This window comes from Mastomys coucha, chromosome X, assembly GCF_008632895.1.
Source record: "Mastomys coucha isolate ucsf_1 chromosome X, UCSF_Mcou_1, whole genome shotgun sequence".
Classification (NCBI taxonomy): domain Eukaryota; kingdom Metazoa; phylum Chordata; class Mammalia; order Rodentia; family Muridae; genus Mastomys; species Mastomys coucha.
Window position 1 is genome coordinate 7344761 of NC_045030.1, and position 5028 is coordinate 7349788.

At 38.1% G+C, this 5028-nt stretch overlaps 1 protein-coding gene across 9 annotated transcripts in view; it reads left to right on the forward strand.

The window, feature by feature from the left end:
• The window catches only part of Usp9x (ubiquitin specific peptidase 9 X-linked), a 138204-nt gene that overhangs the window by 31495 nt on the left and 101681 nt on the right, over positions 1-5028 (forward strand). The gene's annotated exons all lie outside the window — the stretch shown is intronic.

Here is a 5028-nt window from a genome sequence, read left to right on the forward strand (position 1 = left end):
CTTCCCGTCCTGACTAGAGTGGAGAGGAGGAGGATGGAGACTCCGGGCGCGGCGTGCCGCCCCTCCACCCGCGCGGGAGGTCGGCTCGGAGCGCGACGGCGCGCGGGCGCGCCGGGGGTGGGGGTGGGGGCGGGGACGGTTGGTTCGCGCGCCCCTTAACCGGGCCGCGGACGGCCTCAGCCTGTTCCACTTGACACCAAACGCCATTACTGAGGTGGAGTGATTTGGAGCGGGAGAGCTAGGCCTCGGCGACGCCTGGCTATCAGGCCTGCGGACTAGTTTGCCTCCTCACCGCCCTCCCACGATAACCCGCAGTCTCTCGGTGGCCCTGTGCCCTGGGAAGTCTGAGCCGGTTATCGCTCCCCCACACCTCCCTCACCCCGCTTCATCTGCTCGCGGCCAAAGGCCCGGAAGGATGTTTTGATGCCCAAATCGTTTCCAAGCGAGAGTAGACCTACCACTTTTGTATTTTTAGCTGTTCCTGACGAACGACAAAAAAGAAGACGAAGAAAGAAAATACTAGTATGTGCAAGTTTGTAACTAATAAAACCTTCAGATGCTTGTGATGTGAGGCTTCGGGCTTGATAAATGGCTTGTTTTTCATTCATTGTGAAATATTTAAGTTAAACAGGTGCGAAGCTGGGGTTTCGTTTCTGTTTGGGTTTCTTCAGAGACTGGAATGATAAGATTTTTAGATGCAATGTGCTTAAATTATTATTATGGAAGTTCTGTAGTTACACCGTTAATTGAATTTTCACAGCCACAGTTTACAGGTGTGTGTAATTGCCGCATAGGGTCCTTGATTGTAAATGAAGGAATTGTGGGGTTTGGTAATATTTTCATGTTTCTGTTAGTAGGAGAGGCATTTGAAGTAAATTTTTTTTTTAACCTTAAAACCCGCCAGCCTTCCATCTCTCTTGTTTGTATAATTTGACTTGTGAAGAATTATTTTGGGTGTATGTAACGTGGGAACTCTGCAGCCAGTAATGAAGAAGCTCATTAGCTTCCTTTAGTATAAGGATTGGTTAACCATGGCTAGGTTACACTTGAACTTAATTAAAAATAGAGACTACAAACTCTTCTTTAGATCCTTCTAGTCTACTGACCCACCAGGCTGCCATTTTGGATTCAGCAAAATGCCTTCCAATTCTTAGAAGATTTAGATATTAAATATACAGAAATAGGGATATTTATTTTTGCAATGTTTAAACTTACTTGCTTTGTCATACTTGTGACTTTAACCCTTTATACTTTATTGTTCCAGTGTTTGGGGTAGAATTAAAGCTGGAAGTATTTGGAATTTAATGTTTCAAGGGTGACAATAAGAAGAAAAAGTATGTTTTGCTTTCTCTTACTAAAAAGCCTTTTAAGCTATATGAATGTCTTCATGCTTTTTCTCCCCCCCTCATACGCTGTTATCTTAATGTTCTGCTGTTTCTTCCTTTTGTTTACTGACCTTGGTAGAATCTAAGGAACTATCTGGAAGGATTAAGGACCAGGACGGCATGGACAAGAATCTTAGGGGTCTTTTTTTTTCCTTTTTCCAAAAGTAACTTTGAAAAGCAGATTTCATCCTTAAATTATGGAGCATTTCATGGGGATCCCTTCATTTCCTGCCTATCAGTGAAATGTTCCATCCAGTAGGATTTACTTTGGTTCTTTTGTCTACTAGCATCTTGAAATACATTTTCAGATAATCCCTAGAAGAGTAATTTAGTGGTGTCTCTTTAAACTATTTTTGACATAATATTAATAAAGCTACTTATGGATATTTGCCATATGCTAGGCATTAAGTTATTGATGAGTTGGACACATGAAAACATTCTATTCGTTTATTTTTTCTATTTAATGGATCAATTTTTAAGGTTTTTAAATTTCTAGACTTTTATTATTGGAACCAGTCTTTGTTTAAAGCAGATGAGAAAAAATTATTTGAAATATATAGGGATGTCTGGGGCTGGAGAAATTGCTCAGTAGTTAAGAGTACATACTGTTCTTGCAGACAATCCAAGTTGGATTCCTAGCATTCACATCAGGCAGCCCCACAGACTGTAACTCCAGCTCCAGGGGATCTGACACCCCTCTGACCAACAGACACATACGCACGCACGCACACAGGTAGGTGTGTGGCCACTAATTTAAAATTAACACAGATGGGCTAGAGAGATGATGGCCCAGTGGTTAAGAGCACAGGCTCTTGCTTCTAGAGGTCCTGAGTTCAATTCCTAGGAACCACATGGTGGCTGACAACCATCTGTTATAGGATCTGATGCTCTCTTCTGGTGTGTCTGTAGACAGTGATACTGTACTTAAATAACATAAAATAAATCTTTTAAAAAAAACTAACACACATACACACAGATATGTATATATATGGGTTAGTCTTTGATCCTTTATGAATTAAAATATTCTGTGGTTGTTGAACTACTTGAATTTTATTTTAAAAGCACACAATACTTTTACTATTTTGCACATTTCTTTTCTTGCTGATAAGTTTTTTGAACTTACCTGATAAGTTTTTTGATCTTGAAATGGTTCTCAAAAATTAAAAAACAAGTCTAGTTTCCATTTCATTGTTTTAGGATCTTGAGAACCATGTTATTTGTTGCTGTCTAGTGTCTTTACACGTTCTAACAGTGTTTGGGAAGGATTTACTGTATTCATATTTTGGATGTTAGAATCACTTGGGAGTGGTTTTGTTGTTTATCTGATATGGGACGGAATAAAAGCTATATCTTAAGAGTACTATGAATGATTCTGATACTGTATCAGTTAAAACTGTGGGGCTATTGTTGCATATTATTATAGAACTCTTATAGATAATAAATAAGAAAATGGATTTTTTCTAATGGCTTTCTATTTTCAGCATAATTAGCACTTATTTAGTATTAATTACACTGTTACTCATTTAAACATTCTCATTTACTACATTATATAGGTATTATTATTATTATACCAGTGGAGGGCCTGCCATTTGTCATACCTAGCTAGTGGTACTTTAACTTAGGTGCCATATTAGAGAAATGATACTGAATTGATACTAAATTTAAAAGAAATTTAGAACCTTTAGTTTGTTGACTGTAAGAGAGTAGCTTTAGATTAGTTTTATTTTTAAGACTATCAAAATTGATATTTGAAAAATAACTTGATTGGCCATGGAAAAATCGAAGAAATAGGTGTTTTCCATACCTCTACTAACATGTTCAGAGTAATAGGTTATTAGTTAGTGATTTTATGACTAAAATAATACTAGGCAACTTTTACATTCCTGAAATAGGTTTCTTGGGAATTCATATTATCTCAATATACAGTGAAATTGTAATTCCAATTTGAGAACTCAGGATTTCATTTAATTTAAAATTTTACTTTCAGTAAAAAATTTAAGACTAAGGGTTCCTTTAAGCATTTTTGTAGTGTTGGTTGATAATTAATGGAATGAAAATAGCCAGATGTTGGGTTTATGTACCTTGTTTCCTTAGGGCCTCAGGAATGCTAGGGCAGTTAAATGCTACCACCAAGTTACATCTCTATCTCTATGATCATTCTTTTTATATATATATATATATATATAATATGTAGGCCAGCCTGGTCTACAGAGTGAGTTCCAGGACAGCCAGGGCTATACAGAGAAACCATGTCTTGAAAAACTAAAAAAAAAAAAAAAAGACAGTTAACAATTTAATTTTTGATGGAAAGCTTTCAGGGGTGTTATACTTTTTTTCTGATTATGAAATTTAGTCTTATTTCAGGTAGCTAGGAATACAGGCATTGGTCATCCTTGTCAGTTATTCCACTTTTGTTCAGAGCTTATCATAAAGTTGATTTTAATATGACTTTACAACTTTATTTCCCACTTTAAAAAATGTCCTATTCACCTTTTAACTTTTTTTGTTTGGTTGGTTTTTTTTCTTTTTTCCAAGACAGGGTTTCTCTGTAATATATATATATATATATATATATATATATATATATGTATTTTATGTATATGAATACATATATTTTATGTATATGAATGTAGCTCTGACTTCAGACACACCAGAAGAGGGCATCAGATCTCATTACAGATGGTTGTCAGCCACCATGTGGTTGCTGGGAATTGAACTCAGAATCTCTGGAAGAACAGTCAGTGCTCTTAATCGCTGAGCCATCTCTCCAGTCCCTAAATTCATTTTCTTTTGGCTGACTAATTGTAAAAATAAGTGTCACAGGGCTCTGAAAGAGTTTTTAAAAAGTTGCATGTTTATTAGCAGGGTTAGCTAACCTGTGAACAAAACAAAAGGAAAACTTCAGCTGGGCATGGTGTTGCAAGCCTTTAATCCCAGCACCTGGGAGGCAGAGGCAGAGACCAGTGCTCTCTTGAGTTTAAGGCTAGCTGCTAGTCTACATAGCAAGACTTTGTCTCAAAAAAAGCCAACACAAAACTGTATTTGCTCTTAAGTTTTTAAAAATTAGTGTATTTTATTGTACAAAATGAATTCATTATTTCTAAATGTTATTGTGTACTTTGATAATTATACCTCCTCATTATCTGTTCTTGCCTGTCTCCTTTCTCATCCTTTTTCCTAATTGTTGCCCTCCTACTTTCATGTTCTATATTTTATAATGTAGCTTATGTTCTAGAGGTCAGTATTTTTGTTGGCTTGAAAGTTATTTATTTATTCACTTTACATCCCAATATCTATCAGCTTCTCCTCCCAGTGCCCCCTCACACAGATCTTCCCCCCATCTCTCCTCCCCTTCTCTGAGAATGGGGAGCCCTTCCTGGGTGTCCTCCCCTGCACAGCATGTTACTGTAGGTGCATTCTCTCCCTCTGAGGTCAGGCAGATTGGTCCAGCTAGGGGAACAGGATCCACAGGTAGCCTCTGCTTCAGTTGTTGGGGGACCTGCATGAAGACCAAGCTGCATTTGAAAGTGCCTCAGCTGGGCTGTGGTGGTACACGCCTTTAGTCCCAGCACTTAGGAGGCAAGAGGCAGGCAGATTTCTGAGTTCAAGGCCAGCCTGGTCTACAGAGTGAGTTCCAGGACAG